The sequence below is a fragment of the Cynocephalus volans genome, chromosome 11, assembly GCF_027409185.1.
Source record: "Cynocephalus volans isolate mCynVol1 chromosome 11, mCynVol1.pri, whole genome shotgun sequence".
Taxonomy (NCBI): Eukaryota; Metazoa; Chordata; class Mammalia; order Dermoptera; family Cynocephalidae; genus Cynocephalus; species Cynocephalus volans.
Window position 1 is genome coordinate 127,054,088 of NC_084470.1, and position 20,073 is coordinate 127,074,160.

At 36.3% G+C, this 20,073-nt stretch overlaps 1 pseudogene; it reads left to right on the forward strand.

Moving 5' to 3' along the window:
• Positions 1-717, forward strand: part of LOC134390267 (NADH dehydrogenase [ubiquinone] 1 beta subcomplex subunit 8, mitochondrial-like) — an 86,401-nt pseudogene extending 85,684 nt beyond the window's left edge.
• The last annotated feature ends 19,356 nt before the right edge of the window (positions 718-20,073 follow it).

Here is a 20,073-nt window from a genome sequence, read left to right on the forward strand (position 1 = left end):
TCTGATGGTCAAAGTGACACAGTGCATGGGCCATCTCAGTGTCGATTCAGCATGTCCTCGTGTACAACCCATTGTATCAAGTGTATGATCCTGTGTTAAGGAAGTTGGCGGTGGCCAGGGCGGGGGTCCTGGGAGTCTGGTGGCTGCAAAGGGCAGCCCGGAACGTGGTGCCTTTGGGTGCACGGACAGCGTCCCATATTACCAAGGACACGCTCCCGGGGCCCCATCCTAAGACCCCAAAAGAACGGGCCGCTGCTGCCAAGTACAATACGCGTGTGGAAGAATAGGAGCCTTACCCGGATGATGGCACGGGGTGTGGCGACAACCCAGAGCTCCCTGACCGCTCACAGCAGGAGAGGGATCCACGGCATGACTGGGACCACCCAGAGCTGAGGTTTAACTGGGGCGAGCCATACACTGGAACCCAGACGTGTATAGCAGGACCCGTGTGGACACGTCCCCCACTCCTGTTTCTTGGAATATCACGTTTAAGCAGCTCTTTGGGTTTGTGGCCTTCGTGGGGTTCATGTTCTGCGTGGGGGAGAATTACCCCTCCTACCAGCCCGTGGGGCCAAAGCAGTATCCTTGTAATAATCCGTGCCTGGAAGGAGATGCGACCCCACTACAGAATCTGAGCCCGTGCTTCACTGAGACCTGAGGAGGCCTCGCTGGCTTTTGTGCCCTCTAACTAGGACTCCCTCATTCCTAGAGATTTAACCTTGATGTAATCCCTAATAAAATTCAGTGCTATTAAAAAAAAAAAAGGCATACAGATCCCACATCATTGCACAGTATTTTCTATTGATTGATTGGAGCTCACTGTTACACAAGAGGATTGTTAATCCTCTAGTAATTAACATCTCATTGGGGTCAACTGAGGTCACAGATGAGCCTTAATTCTTAGATTTCATGAATCTGGTTCTTTAAAAATATTTATCGGCATTAGTTTGTATTTTTATCAATTTTTTCTTGCTTAGCTTGAGTTTCCCCTGAGTACCAATACTTCCTCTTCCCCATTATTATTTATTTTTTTCTTAATACATCACTTTGAGTGAAGTATATTTGTTTGTGTGACTTAGGTTTTGAACACCCTTGACATGATGGAAAAAAAATTTTTTTGCAGTGTTTATGATTCCTTGAATTTTCTGCCAAAATATGTCCCAGTTTGTACTCTTGAAGTCATTAATTATTCACTACAGTGCCTAGTGGGTGTATCATTGCAAATTTTATTGTATATTTATTGAGCAATAAAACTCTTTACCATCAAGTAAAGCATAACAGTATAAAGTAATTATCAATTCAGTTGCTGATTTCATGTTTTTCCCCAAATTTCTTATGCATTAAGAATATGTGTATTAATAGTTTCTTATTGCTTTATAATAGTTCATTTAAAAGCCCACTTAACACCATGGGTCCCGGGTGAATTTTATTTCTTCTTTCATTGGTTATTGTGTTCTTTGCTGCATGTGATTATGCCATTAGCAAAATTTCGTAAAAGTAGCGATAAACAGGTAATGATATTTTAAAAGTTTAGACTTGGGAAAAACCCAGATGTCCTTGGAAGTTCATTGCTGTAAGATATAACTTACATATGTCATTAATTTTTAATAAATACGTTTAAAAAACAAATATAAGTAAATTAACTCTAGTATACTATGCTTCCCATGTACTAGATACTTCTACTGTAATAAGATCTTTTGAATTGAACTCCAAACATTAAACTATGTTTGCTCCTTTTATTACTGCCATACTATTTATCTGATGATGTGATGGCAAAAAGACACTTTCTTTCAGAAGCTGGTATAATTTTTGCATGAATTTGTAGAATTAATAAATTAAGAAGTTTTTAGATTTAGCTTAAAATTTCAGGGATACACCCACAGCTTTAAGCTGGAGACTTGGTTTTGAAATCGTGGTGAGAATTAGCCAAACTACAGTGTCTCCTCCTCTTTTCCAGCTTTGCACATCACCACTTGACACACTTGGTCCTTTCTAGTTGTCTTTAAGGGACATAGATGTACCCATGTCCCCTCTGATGGTTCACAAGCTTACGTGGAAAACATACATCATGTTAAATGTGTATAAACACATTTGGTATGACTATTTACATGTTCATATAAAGACATACATTTGTAATTTAACCTTCATTAGCACAATTTTAAAATGTGAAAAAACACTCATAAGGTTGAATTTAAAGCTGAAATGGTTTCACTTGTATTAATACTTCGTTTTCCACCGGTGGGAGGAAGAACACACATGCCAGAGAATTAAACTACATGGAGGATTCACATTATTATTTAATTTAATCTTCTTTACAGAGGAGCAGTGGGAGGGAAGGGTGCTCCCAGAGGCAGAGGGAAAACATGGTGGAGAGTGAGGCACCAGCAGTGCTCTGCATGCTTTCTAGAAACATTTTGTTTTATTCCTTTTAAAGAAGCAAAAGACAATATTTTAATTTCCTGGGTTTAAACATTTTCTGTTCAAAGTAAAGTGCCTATGCAATACCTATAGCTACTATTTCTTGAGCACCTATCAAGTAGTCCTTATCACCATTATGCAAAGGAAGCATTGTGAATACCTATTATACAGATGAGCAACTCAAGGTTGGAGATGTTTTTATGATTTACAAATATAATACATGAAATATGGGACATATTCAGGAACCAGAGCCACTTGAATTGGTATCAGAACACATGGTTCATCCTCTTCATTACAATACTTGCTTAATAACAACTGTGTTTAAATTTGGGAGAGGGTAACCTCATCCATGGTGATTTTCCAAATCACTTACTTTGCCTTTTTTAGATTTTCTAAAATCATTCATTTATTCATAGAACACATAATGATTGATCACCTGATATATGTCATGTGCCCTTCTGGAGCTATTCTCCTAGTGTGAAAAAAATGTCTTCTGTATTTAATTCTCACAGAAGAAAATACTAAACTTAACTTTTGAAAGCCACAATTCATGTTCTTTCAATATTTTCTGAAATATAGCAATAAAAGACAATAGATATGAGCTGAGAACGCTGAATATTTATCACAGACTCTGACAATTGTATATTTTACATTCCCAGGTTGTCCAATTGATGTGCCATAAATTATAATTACATCAAATAATTTTAGCCATAAAGAGGACTATATTTGTGTCTTTAAGAAGGTATCTTGTTTCTTCTAATAGAATGATTCTGACAATTTTATTATGAGTTTAGTTACATAAATGAATCTTCTTTTCTGTTTTCTGCTAATAAAGTGCTTTTAGAAATAAATTACTTCAATTTGTGTGTAATGGATGAGGGCATTAAGCACAATACTGTGAACTGTTAATCATGACTGCAAGTCACTTATTTTTACCCAGGAATTATCACATAAATTTTGAAATTTGGCACTGGCCACTAAGTTTGGCTATATTTCTCACTGTAAACCCAGAGTAAATTGATGTATTATTCTAAATTAAATGATGAAAAATTGATGAGTCTAAGTTTCTCTTCTTTCAACAATTTTATAATATTTAATTTCAGCTGATGCCTTGCTTGCCCTCCAGAATTGAATCAGACCATGGATCTTGTTTCAGTGAAGGAAGTAGAAATGTCTCCGGGTATTTTTGTGTGGACAGGGATTTAGAAAACTTGGGTCTTGCAAAGATTCCTATGAAGCAATGGGCTCTGTAATGGCCTTTCCAGAATGACTGACAGAACTCTGTGGCACTGATTCTACTGTAGTAAGACTTCTACTTCTAACACAGCCAGGAAGGTAAGGAATCAGGAGCTGAGACCATACTATCGAGTCCGAGAATATATGAACTTGGCTGCGATGCAGGAATCAGAAAGCCAAAATCAGGAGCCCCTCCCCCACAACTGCTCATATCCTGGAAACAAGTATCTGGTGTCTGCTGCTAAAATGCCATTAATATCCAAGACACTAGAGACTAGACTCTGGTATACCTAAACCTGTGACCACTGTGATGGTCTCTCAACTCCCACAAAACTGACGCTGGCATCTCCACAACTTGACAGCAGGAAACAGCCCAAAACAGTAAGCTGTTTTCAATCTCTTGGTGCATCTAATTGGAGGAACCAAATATGTGTTGCTGATCCAGGCTGCAAGGTAGACTGGGAAGTGTGCTTTTTCACTTTACATACTCTGCAGAAAAGACTGGCACACAGGAGGGTAGAGTACTAATTAATCACACGCAGCAGAGATCCTGGTAGGTAGTGAATGAAATCGTTTTTCAACAGTGGTAATTAGAACAGAGTTCTCAGTGAGCAGGGGAGAAATAGTGTTACAGAGTATCAGGCAACTTCAGTGATCTAGACTCTGAAAAGTAGACAGACAATAGTTTTCAAAATGGTAGATGTGACTTGAAGAGTGCATGCTTCCATATGTTATTAAGTCATTCAAGCAAGCTGGAGTTTTATTTAAAACCATCATAGTTCATCTTAAGATTTTTCTACGAGACATGACTGTTTTTTTTTTTATTTTTTTTATTTTTTTTTTAAATTTTATTTTGTTGATATACATTGTGGCTGATTATTGCTCCCCATCACCAAAACCTCCCTCCCTTCTCCCTCCCCCCTCCCCCCCAACAATGTCCTTTCTGTTTGCTTGTCATATCAACTTCAAGTAATTGTGGTTGTTATATCTTCTCCCCCCCCCCCCGGTTTTGTGTGTGTGTGTGTGTGTGTGTGTGTGTGTGTGTGTGTGTGAATTTATATATTAATTTTTAGCTCCCACCAATAAGTGAGAACATGTGGTATTTCTCTTTCTGTGCCTGACTTGTTTCACTTAATATAATTCTCTCGAGGTCCATCCATGTTGTTGCAAATGGCAGTATTTCATTCGTTTTTATAGCTGAGTAGTATTCCATTGTGTAGATGTACCACATTTTTCGTATCCACTCATCTGATGATGTACATTTGGGCTGGTTCCAACTCTTGGCTATTGTAAAGAGTGCTGCGATGAACACTGGGGAACAGGTATACCTTCGACTTGATGATTTCCATTCCTCTGGGTATATTCCCAACAGTGGGATAGCTGGGTCGTATGGTAGATCTATCTGCAATTGTTTGAGGAACCTCCATACCATTTTCCATAGAGGCTGCACCATTTTGCAGTCCCACCAACAATGTATGAGAGTTCCTTTTTCTCCGCAACCTCGCCAGCATTTATCGTTCAGAGTCTTTTGGATTTTAGCCATCCTAACTGGGGTTAGATGGTATCTCAGTGTGGTTTTGATTTGCATTTCCCAGATGCTGAGTGATGTTGAGCATTTTTTCATATGTCTGTTGGCCATTTGTATATCTTCCTTTGAAAAATGCCTACTTAGCTCTTTTGCCCATTTTTTAATTGGGTTGCTTGTTTTCTTCTTGTAAAGTTGTTTGAGTTCCTTATATATTCTGGATATTAATCCTTTGTCAGATGTATATTTTGCAAATATTTTCTCCCACTCTGTTGGTTGTCTTTTAACTCCGTTAATTGTTTCTTTTGCTGTGCAGAAGCTTTTTAGTTTGATATAATCCCATTGGTTTATTTTTCCTTTGGTTGCCCATGCTTTTGGGGTCGTATTCATGAAGTCTGTGCCCAGTCCTATTTCCTGAAGTGTTTCTCCTATGTTTTCTTTAAGAAGTTTTATTGTTTCAGGGTGTATATTTAAATCCTTAATCCATTTTGAGTTGATTTTAGTATATGGTGAGAGGTATGGATCTAGTTTCATTCTCCTGCATATGGATATCCATTTATCCCAGCACCATTTGCTGAAGAGGCAGTCCCTTCCCCAGTGAATAGGCTTGGTGCCTTTGTCAAAGATCAGATGGCAGTAAGTGTGTGGGTTGATTTCTGGATTCTCTATTCTATTCCATTGGTCAGTGTGTCTGTTTTTATGCCAGTACCATACTGTTTTGGTTATTATAACTTTGTAGTATAGCTTAAAGTCAGGTAGTGTTATGCATCCAGCTGTATTTTTTTTGATCAGCATTGTTTGGCTATGCGTGGTCTTTTATTGTTCCATATAAATGACTGGATAGTTTTTTCCATTTCTGAGAAAAATGTCTTTGGAATTTTGATGGGGATTGCATTGAATTTGTATATCACTTTGGGTAGTATGGACATTTTCACTATGTTGATTCTGCCAATCCAAGAGCATGGGATATCTTTCCATCTTCTTGTATCCTCTCTAATTTTTCTCAGCAGTGGTTTGTAGTTCTCATTATAGAGATTTTTCACCTCCTTGGTTAACTCAATTCCTAAGTATTTTATTTTTTTGCTGGCTATTGTAAATGGGTAGGCTTTCTTGATTTCTCGTTCTGCATGTTCACTATTGGAGAAAAGAAATGCTACTGATTTTTGTGTGTTGATTTTGTATCCTGCTACTGTGCTGAAATCATTTATCAGTTCCAGCAGTTTTTTTGTAGAGGTTTTAGGCTGTTCGATATAAAGGATCATGTCATCTGCAAACAGGGACAGTTTGACTTCATCTTTTCCAATCTGGATACCCTTTATTTCCTTCTCTTCTCTGATTGCTCTGGCTAGTACTTCCAACACTATGTTGAATAGGAGTGGTGAGAGTGGGCATCCTTGTCTAGTTCCTGTTCTTAAAGGTAACACTTTCAGCTTTTCCCCATTCAGGATGATATTGGCAGTGGGTTTGGCATATATGGCTTTAATTATGTTGAGATACTTTCCCTCTATACCTAACTTATGTAGGGTCTTTGTCATGAATGAGTGCTGAACTTTATCAAATGCTTTTTCAGCATCTATAGAGATGATCATATGGTCCTTGTGTTTGAGTTTATTAATATGGTGTATCACATTTATTGATTTGCATATGTTGAACCAACCTTGCATCCCTGGGATGAATCCCACTTGATCGTGATGAATAATTTTATGTATGTGTTGCTGTATTCTGTTTGCTAGTATTTTAGTGAGGATTTTTGCATCTATATTCATCAAGGATATCGGCCTGTAGTTTTCTTTTTTGGTTATATCTTTACCTGGTTTTGGTATCAGGATGATGTTTGCTTCATAGAATGAGTTTGGGAGATTTGCATCCGTTTCAATCTTTTGGAATAGTTTGTAAAGAATCGGTGTCAATTCCTATTTGAATGTTTGGTAAAATTCTGCTGTGAATCCATCTGGTCCTGGGCTTTTCTTTGTTGGGAGCCTTCTGATAACAGCTCAAGTCATGGGTATTCCAGAAGGGGAGGAAAATGGAGATTCCATTGAAAACATATTCAAAAAAATAGTGGCAGAAAACTTCCCAGGTATAGGAAAAGTCACAGATCTTCAGATCCAGGAAGCTCAACGATCTCCAAACATATTCAACCCAAAAAGGCCTTCTCCAAGACATGTCATAGTCAAACTGGCAAAACTCAGAGACAAAGAGAGAAACTTAAAAGCTGCAAGAGAGAAGCGTCAAATCACCTATAAGGGAGCCCCAATCAGGCTAACATCAGACTTTTCATCACAAACCCTAAAAGCTAGAAAGGAATGGGATGATATTTTCAAAATACTAAAAGACAAAGATTGCCAGCCAAGAATACTCTACCCTGCAAGGCTATCCTTCCGAAATGAAGGGCAAATAGTATATTTCTCAGACAAACAAAAACTGTGGGAGTTCACTACCACACGACCACCCTTACAAGAAATCCTCAAGGGAGTACTGGGTTTGGTTCCTGAAAAATATCTACCACTGCCATAAAAACCCAAGAAAAATCAATACCCACTAGTATAATAAAAATGGCATTCATGAAGAGAAAACAAGCTAACAAAAACACTATCTACAACCTAAGGAACCAACAAACACAGAAACCAAACAGTAAATCACAAAGCAAGGAACAAAAGACACCTAAGACAACCAAACAACCAATAAAATGCTAGGAATAAATCAACACCTTCCAATAACAACTCTTAATGTAAAAGGCTTAAATTCCCCAATCAAAAGACACAGACTGGCTGACTGGATCAAAAAGGAGGACCCACCTATATGCTGCCTACAAGAGACCCACCTCACCCATAAAGATTTACACAGACTAAGAGTGAAAGGATGGAAAAAGATTTACCATGCAAACAGAAAAGAAAAACAAGCTGGAGTAGCTATTCTTATATCTGCCAAAATAGACTTTAAACTAAAAACCATAAAAAGAGACAATGAGGGACACTACTTAATGATAAAAGGACTGATCCATCAAGAAGGCATAACAATCATAAATATGTACACACCCAATGTTGGAGCAGCCAGATTTATAAAACAAACTCTATTAGACCTAAAGAAGGAAATAGACACTAATACCATAATAGCAGGGGACCTGAACACCCCACTGTCAATATTAGACAGATCATCTACGCAAAGAATCAGTAGAGAAACACAAGATCTAAACAAGACTCTAGACCAATTGGAATTGGCAGATATCTACAGAACATTCCACCCAACAACCTCAGAATATTCATTCTTCTCATCAGCACATGGATCATTCTCCAGGATAGATCACATATTAGGTCACAAATCAAGTCTCAATAAATTCAAAAAAATTGGAATTATCCCATGTATCTTCTCAGACCACAATGGATTAAAACTAGAAGTTAATAACAAATGAAACTCTGGAAACTATACAAACACATGGAAATTAAACAGCATTCTTCTTAATGACATATGGGTCCAAGAAGAAATCAAGCAGGAAATCAAAAAATTTATTGAAACTAATGAAAACAATGATACATCATACCAAAACCTGTGGGATACTGCAAAAGCAGTATTGAGGGGAAAATTTATTGCATTAAACACTCACTTCAGAAGAATGGAAAGATGGCAAGTGAACAACCTAACACTTCACCTTAAAGAACTAGAAAAACAAGAACAATCCAAACCTAAAGTTAGCAGACGGAAAGAAATCATTAAGATCAGAGCAGAATTGAATGAAATTGAAAACCAAAAAACAATTCAAAAGATCAAAGAATCAAAAAGTTGGTTTTTTGAAAAGATAAATAAAATTGACAAACCATTAGCATGGCTAACAAAAAAAAGAAGAGAAGACTCAAATAACAAAAATTAGAAATGAAAATGCGATATTACAACTGATTCATCTGAAATACAAGGAATCATTCGAGACTACTATAAACAACTATAAGCCAACAAATTTGAAAATCTGGAGGAAATGGATAAATTTCTGGACACACACAAGCTCCCAAAACTGAACCATGAAGACGTAGAAAATTTGAACAGACCAATAACTATAAAGGAGATTGAAGCTGTTATCAGAGACATGACTATTTGAATGGAACTAAAAAAATTTTTTTTGGAAGGACAGGAATTTGCTACTGTCTTGCTACTGGGTGTTTTTCCATCTCTACTTTCTTTCCCTAAGTTACATCTTCCATTCTCCTTGCTTTCAATAACATTGTTATATTTTGACTCCAAAATGAGCATCTCCAGCCCAGATCTCTCCTTTACATGCCAGACTTGCAAGCCCAAATTCATATGCAGGCTGTCTTCCTAGATGTCTCATAGACATGCCCTGAAAATAGAGATCTTGTAATCCCACCAATTTAGGATAAGAACCAATCTGTTTCTTTCTTTGTCTTCATCTCAGTAAATGGTACCACCATCCATCCAATTACAAAAGACAACTATATTAAACTCATCACCAAGGCACTATTCGAATCTGGCTAAAAGTTTATTCTTGATTTACTCTCTCAAGCACACTTCTGCCCCAATTTTCTTCATCCCAATAAATGTAGATGCCTTCACCATCTATCTGATTGCTCAGGCTAAAGGCTTAGCAGTCATCCTTGATATTTCTCTTTTCCTCATGCCACACCCAATCCATCACCAAGTCCTAAATGCTCTATCCTCAAAAGATACTTCACATTCACCCTCTCATCTCTATCCCTAGTGCTACACCTTATCCAAGCAATCATCATCTCTCCTCTGCTCTGCAAAAATAGATTCCACACTGAATCCATTCTCCAAGCAGCCAGTGTAAAACCCTTGCCACTGTATGAAGATTAAATTCAAACTCCATTCAATGGCGTACAAAGGCTGTTATAATCCGTCCCTTCCTACCTCTTTCACAACACCACAGTCACATGGGATTTAGGCAGTTCCTTACAATAAATCCTCCTCTCTTTCAACTCAAAGCCTTCACTCTTACTGTTCCTCTGACTCAAGGCATCTAACACTTCTGAAGAGCCTTCACACCAGCTCTTCTTTGAGAGATTTGTTTTGTCTAAGTTAGATTCTTCATTAAATTCACTAAACTCTTTTATTTTATTTCCTTGGGCTTATTTCCCTCTTCTTAACAGTTCACCATCTATACGTTATGAGTGCATAGGAACAACTGTGTTACATTATTCTTTCATCACATATACTCAGTGTCTAGCTCAGTGCCTAACACATAGTAAATGCCCAATAATTATTTATTATAGTATTTTTTCAAAATGAAGTGCTCATATCTAAAAATGTGAGCAGAATTTTCTACTGAGTTTAATTTTAAAATATACTATTAATATATATGTAGATGTATACATATATAAACATATAAAAAGTTAGAAAAGCACTAAGAATTATTAATATTTGTACTGAGATGGTTTATCATACTCTGTTAGATAACCCTATGCCTTTTAAGGTAACGACATGCCCCAAGAAAAGGCAAGTGATCATTTCACAATGGAAAGAGATCACAATAGTTTCCTCACATACTTGTTCATTTAAACACATGGTGACATAGTTTTTGTGTGCCTGGTTGTATGAATGTATGAGTTATAATTTCAAATTTTAAAAACACAAATGCTCAAAAAACAGACAAGTGACTAAAAAGACTCTTGCAATCAAATATGGGTTGAAGAGACCACAAAAATAGAAAACAATAACAGTAAATAGTAGTAAAACAAATAACAAGAAAGTGTCAGAGCTAATATGTTTCCTATTTAGAGCTACTCATTGGTCATAAGAGGTAAAAGTAATGACAATCTAATAAGTTCTAAAAAGAGGTTGGTCAAACATTTGAAATTATCTAGAAGGCCATTTGAAATATGAATTTGCTTTCCTTATAATGTGTTAAATTTAAGTGAGTATTTTGAGTATGTCCTTGCATTATCTATCTTTGAGCCTATGACATTGTATTTAGTCTTTTAAGATTTCTAAATTGGAAACCTGTTATAATATAATATAATTTTTCTTATCATAAAGTAAATACATTTACCAGAAAAATATAAAATGTTGATAAACAAGGAGAATCAGAGAAAACTTCTATAAAACATTACTGTCCTCACGCACATACTTAAATATGTTTTACAAAAATGAAATAACTTCCAATTAATCAACAAATGTTCATACACAGCTAGCAGATTTGTCAAAAAAGCTAGGACTATGAAATTACAAATAAAAAAATATTCATTTTAAACAGCCAATATTTATAAAGATAGATAAATTTGTTAAATGATTTTTATAAGCAAGCATTATGCTAAAATGTCCATGAACATTTTCTCATTTAATCCTTACAATTAATCTGCAGAGTAGCTGTTCTTCATCATTCATGTTTCACAAGAGAATAGGCGTGGAGAATTGAAGGAACTTGCTGAAATCCCCGAGCAGGTGAAAATTTCAGTCTTCTTCCATAAATGCACATTTTCAGTATTTTCAACTAGAATTATCTAGAATGAATGTGATTCACAACTTCAATTGCTTAAATAATAGGCAGTTTAAGAGTGTCAGATTCTAGGCTTTCTCACAAAATGTCTTTAACTGCTAAAGCTAGTTTTAGCCTTCTGTGTGTCAATTCTCTCATCTGTAAAAGAGCATAATATTTTTTACTCTCATAATGTTATGGTGAAGATGAAATGAGACAATACATATCAGCATCTAGAAATGGATTCAAGAGCTACAAAACATGTTTTTTTTATATATATTAGGAGAAGAAAAAGAAAAAAAGCATTTATTGTGTCCCATGATACAAAAATTGTCTTAGGTGACTTATGCTAATTTTTTATCTTCAAAACAAGCCTATGAGGTATCTTTTACTTGCTGCATTTTACAGATGAGAAAAGCAAGGCTTAGAAGTAGAAATAGGTACAGGAGGGAAGAACCCACAGCAACAGCAGCTACCAAAGTGAGCCAAGACCCATGGGGCATTGGGGCTCAGTCTTAAGCCCTGGAGAGAAGCAACCACAGCCACAGAAGCCACCGAGGTGAGCCAAGACCTGCATGGCACTGGAGGTGAGGAGTTGAGCCAAGACCTGCATGGCACTGGAGGTGAGGAGGTGAGCCAAGACACGTGTTGAACTGGAGGTGAGGAGGTGAGCCAAGACCTGCATGGCACTGGAGGTGAGGAGGTGAGCCAAGACACGCGTGGAACTGGGGGCTCAGTCTACAGCCACGGATTTTGGAACAGGAGCCAAGGTGGTATAATATAGCCACTGCCACACCTACTGTCACTGCAAGGACAGTTCACCATCACAGTAGCAGCCAGGGCCACTCTATAAGCAACCTGCCACTCACTCAAATACATTGATATAAGAAGAGTCACCAGTAGAGCTTACAAATAGAGGAAGAAAGCTTTGTCCTCATAGCTAACCCAAGAGTAATAGAAGAAGCAACTCCTCTACCAGATGACCAAACATCAATGAAAAAAATACTAGAACTACAAAGAAACAAGAAGATATGACACCACTGAAGGAATACAGTAATGCTCAAATTTCAGACCAGATAGAACAGAGGATCCGTGAAATGTCTGAAAAAGAATTCCAAGCAATGATCTTAAGAAAGCTCAAAAAGATAAAAGAAAACTCTATTAGAGAACACAATAAAATGAGAAAAAAATATCCAGAATATGAAGGAGGAAATTTTCAAAGAGATTAATACCTTTAAAAAAGTGTAGCAGAACTCCTAGAAATGAAAGATTTACTCAGTGAAATAAAAAACACAACAGAGCTTGAGCAGCAGGCTAGAGCAAGCAGAAGAAATAATTTCTGATCTTGAACATGGTCTTTTTGAAATAACTCAGGCAGACAAATAAAAAAGGAAAAAAGAATTTAAAATAATGAAGAAAATTTAAGAGAGAGCAGACAACCTCAAACACTCTAACATCTGAATTGTGGGTATTCCAGAAGTGAAGGAGAAAGGAAAAGGTACTGAAAACCTATTCAAGGAAATAATAACAGAAAATATTCCAGTTGTACAAAGAGATGCAGACCTTTAGATCCAGGAAGCTCAAAGGACCCCAAATAGATTCAGTTTAAAAAGATCCTCCCCAAGACCCATTATAGTCAAATTTATAAAGCTCAAAGACAAAGAAACAGTTCTAAAAGCAGCAAGAGAATAGCACTATGTCCCCTGTAAGGGAACCTCCATCAGACTAACAGCAGACTTCTCAACTGAAACCCTACAGCCATCAGAAAGTGGAATGATATATTCAAAATACTAAAAGAAAAAAATTGCCAGCCAACAATTCTTTACCCATCAATGCTGTCTTTCAGAAATGAGGAAGAAATAGTATATTTCCCAGACAAACAAAAATTGTAGGAGTTCACCACCACATGACCAGCAGTGCAAGAAATTCTCAAGGGAGTCCTTCATCTGTAATCTGAATATTGATCACTGTCATGAATACACAGGAAAGAGCAAACCCCAGCATTAAAACAAAAATGCTAGTGAGAAAGAGAAAGAAGCTAAATCATGCCACCTCAAATTTCCAGCTAATATTTAAAAAGATAAATAAAAGGGGAAGTAATATCAAAATATACTTAAATCACCTAAACAAAGAGCAAATAAATGACATGAATTAAACAATACCTGTCAATAACTACCTTAAATGTGAATGGATTAAACTCCCCATTCAAAAGACACAGACTGATTGATTGGATAAAATAACTAGACACAAGTATATGCTGTCTTCAAGAGACTCACCTCACCTGTACAGGCACACACAACCTAAAATTGAAGGGATGGAAAAAGATACACAATGCAAATGGAAATCAAAACTGAGCAGGAGTAGCTATTCTCATATCAGATAAAATAGACTTTAAATCAAAAAACATAAAAAGAGACAAAGAAGGCCACTATATACTGATAAAAGGATTTATCCAACTAGAAGACATAAAAACCATAAATAAGTATGCACCCAATATTGGAGCACCCAGATGTATAAAGCAAACACTCTTAGACCTAAAGAAAGAAATAGGTCCTAATACATTAATAGTGGGTGACCTGAACACCCCTCTCTCGGTACAGGACAGATCTTCCAGGCAACAAATCAACAAAGAGACACAGGATTTAAACTACACCTTAGACCAACTAGACCTGGCAGATATATACAGATCATTTCACCCAACAGCTAAAGAATATACTTTCTTCTCATCAGCACATGAAACATTCTCCAGGATAGGCCACATGTTAGGTCACAAATCTAGTCTCAGCAAATTTACAAAAACTAAAATCATTCCAAGTATCTGTTCAGACAACAATGGACTAAAGCTGGAAATTAATAACAACCCAAACTCTGCAAACTACATAAATACTTGGAAACTAAACAATAAGCTCCTGAATGACCTATGGGTACAAGAAGAAATTAAACAGGAAATCAAAAATTTCTTGAAACTAATGAAAATAAAGACACATCATGCCAAAACCTGTGAGATACTGCAAAAGCAGTACTTAGAGGGAAATTTATTGCAATAACTTCTTACACCAAAAGAATGGAAAGACTTCAAATAAATGACCTAACACTATACCTCAAAGAACTAGAAAACAACAATAAACCAATCCTAAAGGTAGTAGATGGAAAGAAATAATTAAGATCGGAGCAGAACTAAATGAAATAGAGACCCAAAAAACAATAGAAAAGATCAATTAAATAAAAAGTTGGGTTTTTTAGAAGATAAATAAAATAAACAAACCATTAGCTAGGTTAACAAAAGAAAAGAAGAGGGAAGACCCAAATAACAAAACTAAGAAATGAAAAGGGAGACATTAAAACTAATACCACAGAGATACTAAGAATCATTAGGGACTATTTTGAACAACTGTATGACAACAAATATGAAAACCTGGAAGATATGTATAAGTTTCTGGACATATACTAACTACTCAGACTGAATCAAGAGACAGAAAACCTGAAAAGACCAATAACAAGCAATGAGATTAAAGCGTTAATCAGCAATCTTCCAACAAAAAAAGCCCAGGTCAGGATGGCTTTATGGCTGAATTCTATCAAATGTTTAAAGAGGAATTAATATCAATTCTCCTCAAACTATTCCAAAAATTGAAACAGAAGCCACTCTCTCAAACTCATTCTATGAGGCCAACATAACTCTGGTACCAAAATGAGATTAAGACACAACAAAAAAAGAAAATTATAGGCCAATATCCTTGATAAACATAGATGCAAAAATCTTCAACAAAATATTATCAATCATAATACAGCAACACATTACAAAAATTATACATCATGATCAAAAGGGGTTGATACATCCCAGGGATGCAAGGATGGTTCAACATATGAAAGTCAATAAATGTGATACACCACATCAACAAACTCAAGGACAAAAACCATATGAGTATCTCACTAGAAACTGAAAAAGCATTTGACAAAATTCAACATCCTTTCATGATAAAGACTCTCAACTAATTAGGTATAGGAAGAAAGTAACTCAACATAATAAAAGCCATCTATGACAAGCCCACCACAAGTATTATTCTGAATGGGGAAAACTGAAGGCTTTTCCCTTAAAAACAGGAACAAGACAAGGATGCCCACTCTCACCATTTCTATTTAACATAGCACTGGAGGTACTAGCCAGAGCAATCAGGCAAGAGAAATAAATAAAGGGCATCCAAATAGGAAAAGGTGAAGTCAAACTGTCCCTAGTTGCAGATAACATGATACTATATTTAAAAAAACCTAAATACTATCAAAAAACTCCTAGAACTGGTGAATAATTTCAGTAATGTTGCAGGATACAAAATAAATGCCCCCTAATCAGTTGCATTTATATTCTCCAACAATGAACTAAAAGAAAGAGAAACCAAGAAAGTAAACCCATTTACAACATTCATGAAAAAAAATAAAATACCTAGGAATCAATTTAACCAAGGAGGCAGAAGATCTCCACATTGAAAACTACAAACCACTACTGAAAGATATTAAAGAAGACACAAAAAGACAGAAAGACATTCCATGCTCTTGGATTGGAAGAAATAACATTGTGAAAATGTTTATACTACCCAAACTGATCTACAGTTTCAATGCAATTCCCATCAAAATACCAAAGAAATTCTTCACAGAAATGGAAAAAAGAATCTTAACTTTCATGTGGAACAATTGACCCCGAATAGCCAAAGCAATCCTGAGCAAAATATAAAATAAAATGAAGCCGGAGGCATAACACTACCTGACATCAAGTTATACTACCAAGCTATGGTAACCAAAACAGCATGGTACTGCATACAAATAGACACTCAGACAGTGGAGCAGAATAGAGAACCCAGAAATCACCCCTCAGGCTTACAGCCATCTGATATTGTACAAAGGCAACAAAAACATATGTTGGGGAAAAGACTGCCTCTTCAATAAGTGGTGCTGGGAAAATTGGATATCCATATGCAGAAGAATGAAACTAGATATGCGTCTCTCACCATATACTAAAATCAACTCAAAATGGATTAAAGACTTAAGTATAAGATCTGAAACTGTAAAATTACAAAGGGAAAATACAGGTAAAACACTTCAGGAACTAGGTCTGGGTATAGACTTTGTGAACATAAGCCTGAAAGCACAAACAACAAAAGAAAAAACTATATCAAACTCAAAAGCTATATCAAACTCAGAAGCTTCTGCACAGCAAAGGAAACAATCAACAGAGTGAAAGGACAACCTGCAGAGTGGGAGAAAATTTTTGGTAACTATGCATACAATAATAGATTAATATCCATAATGTACAAGGAACTCAAGCAATTACACAGTAAATAAATAAATAAATAAATAAATAAATAAATAAATAAATAAATAAATAAATAAATAAATAACCCAATTAAAAAATGGGCAAAGGAGCTGAATAGACATTTTTCGAAGGAAGATATGCAAATGGCCAATAGGTACATGAAAAAATGCTCAACGTCACTAGTCATCAGGGAAATGCAAATTAAAACCACAGTGAGATATCCCCCCAGTCAGACTGGCTATACTCAAAAAGACAGAGAATAATAAATGCTGGTGAGAGTGCAGAGAGAAGGGAATACTCCTACACTGTTGGTGGGACTGTAAATTAGTACAACCACTATGGAAAACAGTATGGAGGTTTCTCAAACAACTACAGATAGATCTTCCATATGATCCAGCAATCCCACTTCAGGGTATATACCCAGAGGAATGAAAATCATCATGTCAAAGGGACACCTGCATTCCTGTGCTCATCGCAGCTCTGTTTACAATAGCCAAGACATGGAACCAACCTAAATGTCCATTGATGGATGACTGGATAAGGAAACTGTGGTATACATACACCATGGAATACTACTCTGCCATAAAAAAGAATGAAATTCTCCCATTTGCAACATTATGAATGAGCCTGGAGAAACTTATGTTGAGTGAAATAAGCAAAGCACAGGGTTTAAATACCACATGTACTCACTCACAAGTGAGAGCTAAGAGTTAAAGAAGGAAAGAAAGACCACAGTGGTGTGTTGGACTTGCAGAGGGAGAGGGCATACCTAGGGATACAAAATGGAGTGAGGGAAAGGGGGATGGGGAGGGAAGCTGGGGATAATTGGGTGGGGGACATGGGGTATAATCACAATTTGTAGTAATGGGCATGCTGCCAATATGGGTCTGGCCATCACATCTTGGGCATGCATGGTGACAGCTTTGAGAAATTTTCATCAATTTCTCATGAATATTCATAACCAGTAAAAAAAATGTACTATGCAAAAGAAAATAATAAAAAAAGTTGTCTGCTTCTGAACGATTCATGAGTTGACTCTTTAAGATAGAAAATGAATGATATCAAGATTAAAGAGAAAAAATCAAACCAACAGCAAAAAAAAGAAATAGAAACTGTACATAGTGAAATGCTAAAAAACTAAAAAAAACAAGAACAAAGCAGAATGAGGATTCAACACAGGCACAGCTGACTCCAAGCTCAAGGCATTCCTAAAGCTGATTCTTTGTTTGAATCTGAAATAGCTTATTTCTATTAAAACACTGTTGACGCTCTGTTTTGTTTGGTTTGGTTTGTAGAGATGATATGATGACAAATCCTAAAAAAAAAAAAAAATTAACATTAATATCCACATTCATGAACATGTATGCATATATATGTATGCACATCAGCACTGCTGAGCTCTCTTTATGTATGTAAATTGTTTTCTCAATATAAATATATTTAAAATAGCTTATAAGTTTTACATTATAAAATGTTTGAGTTTTACATTTAAAAAGGTATTTAAAGTTATAAGTATAGGCTTATTCTACTGTAGGAAAACAAAAACCAAAACCCTGTTTTGCACAACACGGTTTCACAGAGCTGTGATTCTCATAAGTGCTGTGAAGTGCCACATGTGAATGTGTTTTGAAACCTTCCTAGAAGGGAATGTTACCTCATTGCACATATTTTAAAACACTGTTGAAAAACTAACACAAATATTGTGGTCCAGACTGCAAAACTAATATATGATTTTAGGTAACACAAGACTTTAAAGAACTTCCAGGCTGCTTATGATCCAGTTTAAGTCTGACCTGGTGGGGAGGGGTACACGTTACTTGCCTTTGTGGTTAAGGGACTTCATCGGTCAGATTTCTCAAGGTCAGGCTGCATTACAAACAAGTTATAAACACTCAGTAGTTTACAACAACTATTTAATGTTCACAAATAAATTGTAGACAGACACCAGCAGCTACAGGTTGACTGCTGTCCTTGTTTCTGACTGTGAGCCAGGTTCAGGTCTGCTTGCCCTCACTTTTTATTCTGGGAATTAGGTTAGGGGAACAGCCCTTGCCTGGGACATGGTAGAGGGCACATGAGCAGAAGTGCTGGCAGAAACTTGCTATGCTTTTGCAAGCTTCTACTGCCAAGTGCCTGTGGATGAAGAGTATATCACATCCATCCCCTTTGGACTGGCCAGAAGACATCCCCAACACCAGTGGGAAAGAAATATATAATCCTCTTATAAGGAAAGGAGGAAGTAAAAAATGGGGAACAATAATTCAATCTACTACAGGAACTTTGCGGGAAAGCTCATGGAAATAGTAACATAAGTCCTTTCATATTCATGGGAACCCAGTGAGACTCCATTTATTAGTCCCCACTACAGATCAAGGAACTGAATCTCAAGTGTGCTAAGTGGCTGGCCAAATACAGGTCTCCAACTCCATGTCTACTACGTTCATAAGAAAGTTCTTTGCAGTGTACCACAGAGCAGATGGATAGTCATTTTTGTATTTCTTTCCGTGCTTAACACTAAAAGTTGATTGCTCTGGTGTTGACTGATTAAATTTTATGAAATATAGCTCATTAATTCATCAAATATTTATTGACCATTTACCTTGGGTCAGGTATGCTATGATGCTGAGGACAAATCTGTGAATACTATGTGTGTACTATGCTAGACGCTGAGGATAAATCTATGAATAAGGCAGAAACACTACTATTTTTCACTGAGTTTACATGAAGTGGGAAATATTCCATTTTTAAAATACAGGATTTTATCATCTTTCTCATAATTTGAAATTTCCTTATGAATTTATGTAACAGAAATAAGTATTTACAAATATGAAGTACTAGCAATGTTACATATTTTATCATACAAATGGTAAACTAGGATTAAACAGAATATAGGATATAAGAGTCTTATGAAGAGAGAAACAAGTTCTGGGATCCTTGGGGGTTCATTCTACAGAATCATCTTCTTAATTTATAGTTTTCCCCCTGTCATTCTAGCCCTTTCTGTTTGAATGTTTAAAGTTTTAATCTTTCCAGGAAAAAGTGATTAGTATTTACTTTCAGGCCCTTACACTTAAAATGGCTTGGTGTTCTGGGGAGGCAGCCCGAATCAATGGCTAAGAGCAAAGTGGGAACTCAGATACTAAT